The 15,976-nt window shown below is 38.4% G+C and overlaps 1 protein-coding gene across 5 annotated transcripts in view; it reads left to right on the top strand.

Moving 5' to 3' along the window:
* Positions 1-15,976, top strand: part of HIVEP1 (HIVEP zinc finger 1) — a 142,699-nt gene that overhangs the window by 39,128 nt on the left and 87,595 nt on the right. The window lies entirely within an intron of this gene.

Genomic DNA, 15,976 nt, shown 5'->3' with positions numbered 1-15,976 from the left:
AATTCTAGGTACCCTGGGGCCCAGTAGTGCGAGCAGGTGTGTGGTGCAGAGCAGATGACTGGCTACAGGAAGGCATCTCAACGCTGTTCCTGAAAACAGCATGTCAGAGGGGCCCAAGAATCCAAATTTTTCCACATCTTTAGATAAGGAAATGAAAATTTGCTTGAATAAAGAATTAGTGTAATTTTTTTAACTTTGTCACCCAGACATTTAATGATCATTTTAGTATTTGAGAGAGAGATGTCTTGTATTTTTAATACCCTCCCTACAGACATCTCTTGGTCTACCAAACGAAAATATCCACCATCCTTCCCAAAATTCTTAACTTTTTTTTTTTTTTTTTTTTTTTGTAATCAAGATGATACTTGTGATTCATGAGGTATTTCAAAACATGCATGGTGAATCTATTGTTATGGGGACCTGGATACACTGTTTGAAAATTCACTATAAAAGTCCAAAATAGAAGGTTTATTTTTCAAAAGAACTTTCCAGTTGAGTTGAACAGCTCTAGAAGTTAAAAATGGATTTTTCTTTTTTAAAATATTATTTAAATAAAAATATCCTCACTCTTTGTGAAACTGGCACACGCTTGTTTTGTGACGCTTTCTACCCAGATACTGACTTGCCTTTGAGCAAAACGGTGAAGCTGTTCTTTCAGCTTGGGAACATTTTGGTATTATTTTTCTCACCACTAGTCTGCTCAATTCAAACCAAAAACAAACCTCAAAGTGTTTATGTGATATCTGTGGAACACACTGGCTGCTTACTGCATTTTAATAAGAATGTCAGTATAAGAAAATATTAAAATAGCTATTTTGGATTCTGGATTCTGGCATATAGTCAACTCCTGGGTATCCACAGGGGAAGAGCAGAGGTGTGTGTGGGGGTAAGGAGGGTGAATTTCCCAAAGCATTTATAACCAAAACACTTATTCTGGGATTTAGATTATTAGATAATAGGAGCGCCCTTGAAAGAGGTGTTAAAAATGTAGAAATCTTTTGGTATCTATAAATTCAGGCTTAATGATATTTATTATGTATTTCAAACGAGAGGTGATCTTGGCACACAGCCCTCATCATGAGCAGCTGCCTAGCTGGAGGTTTTCTCTGGGCCTGCCCTCCTCTCTCTCACTCTCTTTCTTGCTCTTTAGGATTTGCTTGACGGGGTCATCACCTTGGGGAGGAGGAGCAGAGTGGTATTTGACCTACTCAGGTAGCTTGTGGGGTGTGACTAGCTAGGTTTCTGTGTTTGGCGGAGGAGGTGGGGTTTGCACGACCATTGTGACAGTTGCTATGCTTGAGTAGATCGCTTCTCTTTAAATGACTCTAGAACATTACAGATTTCACTAGTGCTTTTTGATGTATGAACTTTATCTACTTTTCCATCCACAAATCAGCACAATTAGCCAAAACAGGTATTTTCCTCTTTGCTCACTCAGGTAATAAAAACCACCTCTGTGTAGGAAAAAAAAAGAAAAAGAAAAAGATGAAAGTATGATTTACAGATGATTTGAGGTTATTTAAAAACAAATGGAATCTGTGGATTTCTAGCTAATAAGTATATACTCTTCTGGCAAGTTTGAGTGGTTTTGTTAAATAACCTTCCTTTTTCTCACATGCCTTATTTGAGATCTCAAACCATACTACAAAGCTATAAGAATCAGAACAGTGTAATATCAGCATGAAAGCAGACACATAGATGAATGGAATGGAATAGAGAGCCCAGAAATAAACCCACACATAAAAGGTCAATCATTTATGGCGAAGGAGGCAACAATGTGCAATGGGGAAAGGACAGTCTTCTCAATAAATGGTGCTGTGGCACCTGGGCAGACATAGGCAAAAGGATGAAGCTGGATTCCCTTGCTATCGTAGACTATATGCAGAGGTCAACCCAAAACGGATTAAGGACTCAAACATAAGACCTGGGACGCCTGGGTGGCTCAGTGTTTAGGCATCTGACTTTGGCTCAGGTTGTGCTCCTGGGGTCCTGGGATTGAGTCCTGCATCGGGCTCCTCTCAGGGAGCCTGCTTCTCCTTTTGCCTGTGTCTCTGCCTCTCTCTGTGTCTCTCATGAATAAATAAGTAAAATCTAAAAACAAACAAACCCAAAAAACAAAAATTAAATGTAAGACCTGAAACCATAAAATACCTAGAAGAAAGCAGGCAGTAAGTTTCTTGACATTGGTCTTGGCAATGGATTTTTGGATTCGATACAAAAACAAAGGCAACAAAAGCAAAATGAACCAGAGGGACTACATCAAACTAAAAATCTGCACAGCAGAAGAAACCATCAACACAACGAGTAGGCAGCTTACAGAATGGAAAAATATATTTGTGAATTATATAGCTGATACGGGGTTAATGTCCAAAGTATATAAAGAACTCATACAATTGAATAGCCAAAAACCAAACTATCCGTTTGTAAAATGGGCAGAGAATCTGAGCACTTTCCCAAAGAGGACATACAGATAGCTGACAGCTGCATGACAAGGTGTTGAACATCAGTATTATCTACGAAATGCAAATCAAAACCACAGTGAGATATCATCTCAAACCTGTTAGAATGGCTGTTATCAAAAAGACGAGACAAACAAGCGTTGGTAAGGATGTGGGGGAAAAGGGAACCCTTATGCACTGTTGGTGGGAACGTAAATTGGTGCGGCCACACTGGAAAGTAATACGGAGGTTCCTCAAAAAGATGAAAAGCAGAACCATCATATATACTCCAGCCATTCCAGTTCTGGGTATTTATCCAAAGAATGTATAACTTGAAAAGATCTATGCCCGTCCATGTTCACTGCAGCTTTGTTAATAGCAGCCAAGACATGGAAACAACCCCCATGTCCATCGATGGATGAATGGATAAAAAAGATGTGGTATATAAATACAGTGGAATATTATGCAGGCAGAAAAACGGAATGAAACCTTGCCATTTGCAACAACATGGATAGATTTTGAGAGTAAAATGCTAAGAGAAATAGATCAGACAAATACCGTATGATCTCACTTGTATGCGGAATTTTAAAAGAACCACAAAACAGTGAATCCATAGATACAGAGAACAGATTGGTGGTTGCCAGAGGTGGAGGTAGAGGTGGTTAAGAGATACCAACTTTTTTGTTATAAATAAGTCCTGGGTTGTAATGTTCATCAAGGCCATTATAGTTAACAGTACTGTATTGTATATATGAACGTTGCTAACAGAGTAGGTCTTAAAACTTCTCATCACAAGGAAAAAATTAACTGTGGTGATGGATGTTACCATAGTATTATTATGTTGACGATTTGACAATACATAGATATATCAAATCATTATGTTGTAATGTTATATGTCTAGTATATCTCAGTTAAAAAAACTTAGGTCTAAGAAAAATTATGGTTTATTTTTCCCTTTTTGTCTTTATGTGTGTATATACATATATATTACATAATTTATAGGTAAAATACAAAAATGTAGGCATATGTATGTATGTGTACATCGATCTGTGCTTTACATTTCCAAAGGAAAGGAATCTCACCTGGTTATACTTTACAAATGAATATACAGACTGTAATTGGGTTTTTTCCCCCCTGTGAGGAGGGGACATTATGAGGGAGGGATGGTACATCAGTAGGTATTTCTAAAATTGTTTCAATAGAGGGATTAAAGTTTTTGTTTTTGTTATTTTTTTCCCTTCATAACTCTTATGCACTGTGCTTTTTTTTTTTTTCCCTTTACTTTTGGCTAGCTTCTTTTTCCATAATTACACTTGCCCATAATTGTGCTTGAACAGTCTTGGGAGAGAAACTCTGTGGCTTTCTGAAAAACTGTTCTTTTATATAAACTTGCTCAGATGAGTTATAGGAGGAACTATCCTCTCTGGTTTCAAAATGAGTTTAAGTACCGTGTGGGGGACTTTCCAAATGAGTAAAGCATGCCATGGTGTGTGGTTAGCCAATACAAATCTAAGGGACGGCGACAGCTGTTGCTAACTTGTGAAACATACCTTTGGGTTGAAAGTGGTATTTGGAAACTCTAACTTCCATTGGTACGTGACTACAGATGCATCAAGAACTGTCTTCCTAGGGTAACAAAACGGTGGTATATCCATTCAGATGATAAACATATCTATTCACTCTCTTTGTGTTATGTTTTACTCAGCAAAGGCACAAGCTAAAATCCTGAACTGTATCTTATTACCAGAAGCACCCAAAGTGGGCAAATACATATTTTAAGGGCTTCCTGGAGAGGGCTTTGTGCAACATGTCATAATACTTGAGGATGTTTATGTTAACACATTTTAATTTTATTAAATGCTATTAAAAAAAAAACCTCATGTTCTAAATGTACCGCCCATAGTACATAAAAGAGTTGTGTTTAACCCTTATGTGTACAAAGTTATTTAGGCAGTTTTAGAAATGTGTATTTGTGAAGAGGGGAGAGAGAGTGAGCATCTGTTGAATACCTCCTCTGTGTTCTGTTACATCAGAGATCTCTTTCAGGAATTAAGGCCATCTTGGAAGGCAGATGATTTTTTTTTTTTTTTTTTTTTTAATGATGAAGCTGAGGTGTGACAGTTAGAACGTGTGCTACTATCACACAGCTAGCTAGTGACAGAACCAGGACTTGAACCTCAGTTTGTCTGAAAACAAAACCCTCGCTATTCCCAGAGGACCATGTTGTCTCAGTTCACTTTCTCTTCTCATCCTAATATGAAACCAGAGGATCTCATTTCACCAAATTAAAACTAGATAACTCCTTAGAAGCTAGAAATTTTAGTTCATGTAGCCCTGATCCCTGTGATCTAAAACCATATGCCAAAATGCTTGGCAAACGGTACCTTTTGAAGACTTTTAACAAACATTCAGACGGTGAGTTCTTGGAGTGGTGAAGATTCTCATTGGCATAGGTTTTAAAGTAGTTTATTTTCACTACCGGAAAAGCTGTACAGTTCTTGTAACTGGACTATGTGCCTATTATAATTTTGCAGCATAATTTCCCCCTAGATCTGGAGACTTTCTGTGCAGCTGCTTTAATTTACATCCCTCTTTTGGGGGGAGAATCTGAAAGGATATATGTCCCTACTATAAATGGTGTTTCAGAATACAGATTGGGAGACGAGATAGAAAATTTTTATAAATATTCCCTAATTGCTCTTTTATATGTTGATAGGTTCTGAGGCTGTCTAGCCAAATTTTGCTTGTTGCTTTTTAAACATTAAACTGTCCTGTCAGTTTATGGTTTGTTTAAAAGAAGACTGGGGTTTTTCTCCTGGTCAAGTTAGAAGATCAAGGGTAAAAATAAGAGAAACAGCATAGAGATAAACTTTCTATGACTATAGAAATATGAGTACAAAAATAGACTCTGACTAATAAACAATGTTAAAAACTATGGAAAAAAAGACTATTACTGTAAGGCAAACATTTTTAATTATAATTAACCCAAATGTTGGGATATAACAGAAAAACCTAAATAGATACCTGCAAGTCTTAGGGACAAGAGACCAATGGAAATATTCTAAGGTCCTGAGGAGAGAGTGTGGGCAGTTCTCAGACTCTGCGGCCCTAAGGGCAGAATTGATGCCCTGTCTTGACAGAAACCAAAGTGGTGGTAGTGGTGGGGAACGTGTATGGAGGTTATGTACTGATTCAACCAGGATATGTTTGGAGAGAAAAGAAAACACCAGTTTTCCTTTTGCAGCCTTGTCAAGCCCCAAGCAAAACAAGAGAAGACAGAAAAACACAGGAATAAACACACAGGCTGTGTTGTACGGTGGCTTCCACTTCTCTTCCAGAATAAACACTATCATGATGAACATCTTGGTGCATAGTGATTGTTCCATATTTAAGAGTTTTTGTTGCTTTGTTTCAGTGAAGAATCTCACAAGTAGGATAACAAGGGGAGCGTACATTTTCATCATTCTCCATGTGGAGATAGGACCTACAATTTGTTAGTATCGGAAAAAGTTGGTTGTCTTTCTTTTCTGTGTTTGGAGTAGAGCCCACTGTACTTGAACGCCACTAGCTCTCATGGCTCATGGTTCTCAGCAATGTACAGAAAGCATCTATTCTATACTCAGTTACTTTAGTCCAGCAATTGTGATGGCAATTTGAGGGACTTGGAGTATTATATTTGGGGTCTAATATTTATTTAACTTATTTGACCAATGAGTGTGTAAATAATTGGATGAATACCAATGGTTATGCTGTGGAAGAAATTAAACTATCAGGAATAGAATACAGCCTGTCTTCTCTCCCCATCCTTAGATGTATTTACTAAAAAAATAAAAATAAAAAAATAAGAATTATTTGTTAGTATGTTTTTTGGAGAAAATTTCAAAGATCTGCATACTCAAAAATTATAGTCACTCATAATTAATTGTACCATCCAGTAATATAGTGTGGATTTTGTGGTGCGCCCCCCCCCTTTGATCGTATTGACCACTAGTGTTTTGCAATGTCATTAAAATTCCTTATAGATATTGGTTTCAAATGACTCCATGATATTTTGCCTCATATTAATTTGTTATACTTAACATTCTCTTGCTGAGGGATGATTAATTTGTTTCCATTTTATTTAATGGTTATCATGGAACCCTTTTTTCCACTTTTATAACTAACATGCCTGATTTGATGGCGTAACCTATTACTTGATCAAAAATGGCTTGCTTCTTGTTCATTAAAAAGCCTGAGCATTTGGGAGCTTGGGTGGCTCAGTTGGTTAATTGTCTGACTCTTGATTTTGCCTCGTGGTCCTGAGATGAAGCCCTGCATTGAGCTCCTTGCTCCCTGGGGAGTCTGCTTGAAATATATTATCTCTCTCTCTCTCTCTCTCTCTCTCTCTCTCCCTCTCCCTCCCTCCCTCCCTCCCCCCCACCCCACCAATCTCCCCACTTGCACATGCTCTCTCCTGCTGTCTCTCAAATTAAAAAAAAAAAAAGCCTGAGCATTTGAGAATATAATTCAAGATTGAGTTACTTTTGTGTTTATGCTGCAATAATTTTAAGAAATATGTCTTTGCATTTTAAATCCCTCTTTTAGAAAATTGTCTTTGTTAGCTTCAGTTTGATCTACTTTTGTTCACACTTCCATGAAATATAAGTTGAGCAAATATGTGCTAGGTATTCAGATTACAGTGCAAGCCAAGATGGACAGAGTTCCTGTTCTTACAGAGCTTACTGCTTGGTTGAAAAGTATTATATTAAATAATTATCTAATAACTATATTAAATAATTACCTATGTGAAGTAATGAAATGATTATAGAATTATACTTGTAATAACTGTTATAAACCAAAAGTTACAAGTGTAGCACTAGAACATATACTTAAGGAATCTAAACTTGTAGGAAAAGACAATTCTTCAGTTAAGAGCATTCTCATTAATTTTACTCTCTTTTGTGCCTTCTATTTAAAATAGAAAGCCTCTATGTTTTATCTGAGGAGCTGTCACAAACCAGAGGATACAATTCAGACCCTTTATTTATATAGTGTTTTGTTCTCACCAAATATCCAGTCTGGAGGAAAAGAAATAGTAATCCTTTTGGTTGAGTATTTGACTTCTGATCTGGAATTTTTTTTCTGAGCTAGCAAATTTCAAGGTATAAGTTGAATTCTTTTAGCCAGCACTGTGGTTTTGAAGCATGAGATTTCATCACCATGATTAAGAAGCATTGGCCTGCTCACAAAGCAAGTTAAGCACAAAATAAGCAAAATGATGTAAACATGTGCCTAAGACCAGGGTCCTATGAGGCCAGTGGTGTTTATGAAATTAGTACAGGGAGACATGAGAGGATATTGTACACCATTTAGGGGAATTGTGCCTTGTGGAATCTTTATGGAAAAGGTGAGTTAATATTGGAATCTTTATGGAAAAGGTGAGTTAATATTTGGTTCGTATATATTTGTTCACCAATTTAGTTAGCAGAAGTCCCATTGTATGAGAAAGGCTGTAGGCAGTTGATCTGGGGTCCAGGTTAGATTCAGCCTTGATCTGATGCCAAAGTTGGAAAGAAAATCTGAGATACAAGGTGATGAGTTAATAAAGAAAAGTGAAGAATATAGAGCTGAAAATCAAGTTAAATGCCCTAGGATTTATTTGGAGGTAAGGTGGGATCTACAAAGTGCTAGTAGGGTAACTGTGCAGGGTGAGAAGATTTGAAGAGGAAGGAAGTACCTTGAATTTACTTATGTTATATGGAGCCTTAGACTGAAGAGAATGTCGTACTCTTAAAAGTAAGAAGGTTAATATAAATACCCAATGTCCTACACTTAAATTCACAGCTGTTTGCATCTTGTCGCATTTGCCATCTCTCTCTCTCTCTCCTCTCTTTCTCTTCTCTCTGTGTACTATTGTTCGTTTTATTTGTGATAAATTTGAAAGTACTTTAAACTGTTGATTTTTATAAGTTGACTTTGTGTATGGCCACTTGACTGAATTCTTTCTTACTCTTACCAATTCATTTGATTTTCTTGGATTTTTCTAATTAGAGTATATAAGCCGCAAATAAATGATTCTGTTTCTACTTTTATAATTTTCATACCTCTTAAATTTTTTCTTCTTATCAAATTGTCCAGAACCTCTAGTGAATATTAAATAGTATCACTGCTAAAATTCTGACTTTAATGGGAATGTTTCCTTTAGTCCACGGTTGAATATGATGATTGCAGTTAGCTTCTGGTGAATATTCTTTACATAGTTTTAGAGATTATCTTCTAATCATAACTTTGAGTATTTTTGTAGGAATGGGCATGAAAATTTTATCATTAGAAATTGGCTTCTATAGTTCACATTTTTCCTTAATATGTAGTGAATTTAGTAATGGATTTTTCTGATGTCAAGCCTGTCATTATATTCCTGAGATAAATCCTATTTGGTGATGATCTTTTATTCATTTAATATATTTTGGTGCTGACATATAAATTATATATATACTATTATATACCTATTAACTACATATATATGTGTGTGTGTATATATATATATATGTGTGTGTGTGTGTGTGTGTATAGTTTTTTTTAAGATTCTTTTCATTTATTTTAAAGAAAGTAGGGTGAAGGGGCAGAGGGAGAGGGAGAGAGAGTCTTCAGCAGACTCCACACTGGGCATGAGCCTGATGCCGGGCTTGATCTCGTGACTCTGAGATCAGGACCTGAAGTAGAAATCAAGAAAAAGTTGGACCCTTAACTGATTGCACCGCCCAGGTGCTCTGATGCTACTATATTTTAAGTGGATCAATGAATGTGGATGCGATTGTCACTATGAATTACAGATCCACATAGAAGTATTTCTTTTATATATTTTTATCATTGATCTGCTTCTGACATCTACAAATAGTTAAGGCATAGCTCCTAATACAGGGAAGACTACAGAATTTTTGGTTAAAAATTGGTCCTCAAACTTGAAGTCATTGGGAATTCGTAGTCTCGATAGTTGAAAAACAAATTTCAATACTCCTCCTCTCCCTCATTCTGTTAGTTTTGCACAGGAATCTGTTATCTACAAAAGGATCTTGATGTTAATCTGTACACCCTCCAGTGTCACACATTAAAGGAGCTTCCAGAGGTGGTCTCAGTTCTCCTATTTTCTGTTATCTAAGACTCAAAAAACTAGTGATTGCATTATATTCTTATGAAATAGCTCATTGTACCGTTTTACTACCAATCACATATCTCCTGACATGAGTGCTGTAGGACATTTTAGTTAATATTGTTTTCTTGTGTGCTCAGGGTTGGTTAAGATGCTCCTTTCTTGCATATTTAAAATTACAACTTTTTTTTTTCTAAATAAATTAGAATGGTGAATATAACCCTTATTCTTTGTAGGCTGGGAAGGGGGAGGCTGATATTTCTTCAGAATCCTTACTAAGAAAAAAGAGTTTAATAAGAATTAATTATCACTATTCAGGTAATTGTAGGATGAGCAGGATATTAGGTTTAGACTTGAGAAATCCCTGAAGCCAGCACATTGAATTGTCTCCTCGTGGGCAGGAAGGAATCTAGATAATCAGAATTATTCTGATAACTATTATGTCTGTTTTTTAAAAAAAATGCCTCAGTCTTTGGGAGGGCTAAATGTATTCCTCCCCCCTTTTTATAGAATCCATAAGGCTGTAAATGTGGATTCCAGAAAGAAGATCATTTTTAAAGCCAAGTGCTGCTGTAACGTAAGGCTCTTGGATCAGGGAACATTTGCCAGTGTCAGTATTGCCAGTGATTTAGATAATGACCGTTTGGTTCAGAAAGTAAGAAAGAGAGCCTTGACTTTTCTATAAAAATATGAACTTACAAAAGAAACCATGCATATCGAGTACTGAGTAATCCTAATGGACCAGTGTCTGTCTGTCTGTCTGTCTCTCTCTCTCTCTCTCTCTCTCTTGTCTTTCTCTGAGGAAGCCAAAAATAGGACGGTTAATATCTTAAAGGATTCTTGTCTCAAATACTGGGATGCCCAGATACAGAGGGGACTTGCTGAGATGCTGGCTTGGTAAATGAAAACCCAGCAAATCAGAGTCCTCTCCGGGGCCTCAGTCATGTTATGTAAGTGGTCACACAGATGGATTTTTAACTCTGATTTTCCTAAGTTCTTTCCCATCCATTTGAACGGTGGTGGAAGGTGCTCTGAAATGCAAAATAACGAGGAATGCACCGCTGTTACTTTAAGAAGGAAATTAAGTGGGGAGGGAAAAGGAGGATGTTGTGACTGCTGACATTTGTGGCCTCTTTTCATTTGCGTAAGAGGTGGACCGGCTTCTCTGTAGCTGCGGTTGCCATGGAGAGGTAGTGGGGGAGGACTCCCAGGACCAGCCCGAGACAGCGGCCGCTTCTCAGAGCTGCTCCCGAACGTGACGTGGAGGGGCAGGGAGCGCAGGTGTGCCTCGGCGGCACAGCGCGTGGGGCTGGTGACCTGTCATGGCTGGTAACGTGACTGTGCACAGACCCCTGGGGGTGACAGACATGTTGGTGGACGGGCCTGTGGATTCTCTATGTGAACTGAAGGGATTGTAATGTTGTATGGATGCCCACGCTTCCTACCATTTCTTACACGCGAGGTTGGCTTGGAAGAGTTTAAGCATAGTTAACCCCGACGGACACCCTCGTTATAATGAGAAACTCAACTTTGGTTGGCATGTTTGCATAGAGATAAATGACATAAGCATTTATGTTTATATTTATTCATATATAAATATAAACAAATCAAATGATTTTAATTTGATTAAAATTTAATCAATTTAATTAATAATTTAATTTGATTATTTTAATTATAATATAATCAAATATATTTATGTATATATTTATTCATAAACATGAATAAATTCCGATGGGAATAATACACTCAGAAAAATCTAATATGGTAGATCAAATCGCAACCAGAGATGAATGTGTTACTAACCTGGAGTCCTTAATTTACAGACGAGAGAGAGAGAGAGAGAGAGAGAGAGAGAGAGAGAGCAGTGTAGCTAGCTGGGTAACACAGGAAAAAGGAAAACAATAAAAGTTGTAAGGATTCTTCTGCATTAACAGGTAGAAGAAAACCAGTTGTGTGTTTGTGTAGCTGATTATGCTTGATCTTAACAGATGCATCTTGTCATCACTGTATTTTGCAGGGTGTGTGTGTGTGGGGGGGTGTAGTTTCAGATCAAATAGAGCATTGTGTTAATGAGTCTGTAGTGTGATCATTTAGGACTTTTTTTGCTTTCTTCACGTAGCTGGTAAATTGAATCTGGTGATATAGTAGTCTTTTGTTTTCTCGTGGGTAAAATTGTGGATAATGCCTTTGTTTAAAGATAAAATGCGATTGGTAATTTTAACTGGAACTACTGTTTAAAATATTTTGGGTGAATTTATGTTTCTCTTGAGGAAATCCTATCATGTCTTAAATTTACCAAGTTTTAAAAAAAACTTGACCTTTCAGTTTTCTAATGAAATCTGAATGAGAACTGAATATTAATACTGTTTTTATAGTAGTTGAGTCAGAAATGGCTTAGGTGAAGAATACGTTGTAAGGTTGTAACTGTTGTTGGCTGCTTAATGCATAGTACAACTTATTTTAAGAATGACAACTAATTGCTTGTTTAGTCTGTGAAAGAAATGCCAAACCAAGTGGTTTTTTTTTTTAATAAGATAGCATTATTAAAATTTATACACAGTATCATACAGAGTGGTACACAGTGCTTCTGAAAAGATTTGTAATGTAATACACAGATTTATTACAGAATTTACTTAGAAAGTGTTAACTTCAAGTTAGGGTACTTCAAACATTGTTCCAAAAATATTTATTGGAAATTATATGTATAAAAAAACTATTCCTTAAATGATAACATTATTTGGCTTACTAATAATTTCTCTTTCTTTTGTATTGGAAATATTGTATAATAAGATTGAATTTCCTAACTTTTTAAATATAATATTTATAGACAAAAGTTGATGAGTTATTAGGTACAGATATTGATGAATTGGACATTTTCATTGCTTTTCTTAGTTGTTAAATTAATTCCAAGGTACACTGATTCAACAAGGAAACCAGAACTAGTTTTCTTGATCACTCATGCAAGTCAAAGGGCTATGAAGTGTAAAATATTTGCATATTTGTTAGGTAATTATAAGTAATTTTTTTCAAAGATGCATTTATTATTTTAGATAGAGATAAAATAATGGGGAGGGAGGGGCAGAGGAAAAGGGAGAGAAAGAATCTCAGCAGACTCCTTGCTGAGCACAGCACCCACTACAGGGCTCGATCTTATGACCCTGAGATCATGACATGAGCCAAAACCAAGAGTCAGATGCTCAACGGACTGAGCCACCCAGGCGCCTCAATAATTAATAAGTAATTTTTAATGAGTATCAACTATAAGCTGAGTATTCTTTTAAACATTTCCCCTTGTTGCCTTTTCTCAGTCTTATGCAACTTTGTGAGGTGGGTGCTGTTTTCTTACCCATTTTATAGATTAGGAAACAGAGATTTGGAGGATCGAGTCACTTGTCCAATATCATAGAGATAAGAAGGAGGGCGGGATTTGAATCCATGAAAGTCTACAACCACCACACTTTATTGTTTCTTTCATGTGAAAACTATAACTGGAGGTTGCAAGAAAGTTTTGTGTTCAGTTGTCCTGGGATGTCCAGCCTTCCATGTCTTAGCCGAGTGACATAGCAGAAGTTAGGACTGCTCATGCCTCAATTTTTTGGTGGGTTCTTAATGATGGAATATATGTGAATACTTTAATCTTAGTGCTAATGGGAAGGCTGTTCCCCCCACCGCCCCCCACCATGGCAGTAGTTACTGGCTAACATGCACTCTTATTCATAATGCTAAAATATAAGATAGTGATCAAAATTATATTTTATTGTTCTGTTTAGAAGGAATAGAATAGAGGAGTAAAAGATATGATTAAAATAATACTGAACCGTTTTGCAGAGATCCTTTCAAATACGCGTCCAAGTTTACACAGCAGGGTTTCTTGACCTTGACAGTAAGGATGTTTGGGGCTAGATCATTCTTCATTGAGGGAGCTGTCCTGTGTGTCAGTAGGACGTTTAGCAGTATCTCTGGCCTCCATCCTCTAGATGCCAGCCACAGCCCCTCCCCTTCAATTGTGACTACCAAAAACGTCTCCAGACATTGTCTGATGCCTTCTGGGGACAAAATCATTCCTGGCTAAAGACCACTATTAGAGATATATAGGGATTAATCAAGTAAATAAACATAATATGATTACAGAGTGTGTTGAGGACTTTGATGGAATAGACCAAGACACTCTAAACAAGAATAATGTGAGGGAGCACACTGGCAGTTGTGGTGGGTGTGGCTGCATGTGGAGTGTGGGTTGGCCAAGGGAAGGGCATGAAAAGACATGGAGGCCAACTCAGAGGCTGTGGCAGGGATGTCAGTGAGAAGTGAGGGCCTGGGGATGCCTGGGTGGCTCAGTGGTTGAGTATCTGCCTTTGGCTCAGGGCATGACCCTGGGGTCCTGGGATCGAGTCCCACATCAGGCTCCCTCTGTGGAGCCTGCTTCTCTCTCTGTCTGTGTCTCTTCCCCCCGCCCCTTCTCTCTCTCTCCCTCATGAATAAATAAATAAAATCCTAAAAGAAAAAAAAAATGAGGGCCTGGACCAGCCATTGGGGATGGACAGTTGGGAGAGCTTTCTGGAGGGAGAGTCAGAAGACTTGGGGTTTGCTAGAGTATTACAGTGCTGACAGCAAAGAGTAAAGAACAAAGAGGGTATGAGAGGTGGATGCTGGGGAGTCTGCAAGACTAACTTGCCAGCTGAGCGAACCTTCTGTGTGTCAGCTTGGCTGCGTGTGGGATTCACGTGTGTTTCTTAGCAAAGTTAGAAGTGACTGAATGTCCCAGACCTTTGTGAATATTGGAAACCGTGAGTCTTATGTCTGTGACTGCCAAGTAAGTGCATATTTAAAACATGAAGGGTCAGATGTGATCTTGAGAGACGGGAGACCTCCCCATTTTGGCCAGTGGTGTGCCTCGGTGCACACTACTGCTTCTTCTTGGGTCCCTGCCCCTGCCTGTCCCCCACCCTGGTTTCTTTCCTTGGCTCCTGAGCTTTCTCTTCCAGTGCTTCCACATGTGAAATGATTACCTTTTTGGACACCACATGAATATCTTGCTTTTGAGTCACAGTTTTGAAATTTGCAGATTCCTTAAAGCAGCGCATCTCTGTAGTGGGCACAGCGTACGCCATACATTTAACAAATGCTAAGGACACAACATCCCAGACCCTGTCTGCGGCACAGCATCCAGGAAAACCCAGTGGAACTTCTCTCTTCATGCAGCAGATCACCTCAAAAGGCTGCTTTCTGAGGCTCTTTTAGTCAGTAAGATCACACGAGCATAACCTAATGATCTTTTGTTAATAATTGTAGGGGAAACCACTCAGAGTTGCAATTACACTGTTGCTAGTATTACAGGATTGTGATGCCAGTTACTAGCCCCCTGCCCTCCCCACACAGCTAAACTGTGATGTTGGACTTGTGTGTAGCTAAGTGTGTCTGTCAGTGATTTCCACTGTAATAGAGTAAAAATTCCTTTTTGCGACAGAACTGAGGCCTTACAGTTCATTGGCCTGGCCAAAGGGGGAAGACAAAAGGAGAGGAGAGAAGCCACCTTTCCTGACAGCTTTGTGGAGTCTTGATTTCTTGGTTTGCCCCCTACCTCCTCCACAGGCCCCACTCCTGATCAGCTATTGGTTGCTTTATTTTCCTCTGGGAGAAGGACTTTTTCAACTCCATTTTCCATCCTGAGTCGTCTTCCCTGTGGGTCTTCATCTCTCTTCATTCACTCTGACAGATATGAGTTCAGCCACGTTGGAACACACGCCGTGTTTCTAGAGTTGTGTGTGTGCCGCGGGGATTGATTTTCTTCTCTTTAGGTAGCTTCAAAATCGCAGAGATGGAAAAGAGGCTTCCACGTAACAGAGAAATTAAGGAATAAATGAGACCACCAGTAATAAATAGGCAAATGGGATACAGTTGAATACCACTGAAGAGACACTTCATTACAGATGGTAGTACAGAGCAAATAAAGTTCTTGGGATGTATAGGAAGGGAAGAAGCTGTCTTTGCTGGATTTATTGGAAGATTCTGAAAGTTGAGTGAAGCGTGGTCATGCAACATTGGTGAGGTCTGGGAGACAGAGTGACTGTGGGAGACCCTTGCCATGGAGTTGATGACTTGAGTGATACAAGGATGAAAGAAGCGAACCAACACACACGAACTTGATGTTGGAGGAGCTACGGTAGTTAGTGCTGGTGCACGCTAGAGTAGGGGCCCGGGGAGGGGCTGCAAGAGCATGCGTCTTACAGTGCAAACATGAGAGAGGATGAGGAGGCACTGCCAGAGCAGACAGGATGCCATTTTGCTGTGCGTGGATACACAGGGAAGAGCCACAGCCATCTAGTTGTAGAGAAGCTTTATGGTCGTGTGGAGGTAGAGGGGTAGGGAGGGCACATTCTGGAGGCAGTGTGCTGGGATTCCCATCTGG

Source organism: Canis aureus, chromosome 37, assembly GCF_053574225.1.
Source record: "Canis aureus isolate CA01 chromosome 37, VMU_Caureus_v.1.0, whole genome shotgun sequence".
NCBI classification, from domain to species: Eukaryota; Metazoa; Chordata; class Mammalia; order Carnivora; family Canidae; genus Canis; species Canis aureus.
Note: the sequence above shows the minus strand (reverse complement) of the source record. Positions and strands in the feature narration are given on the sequence as shown.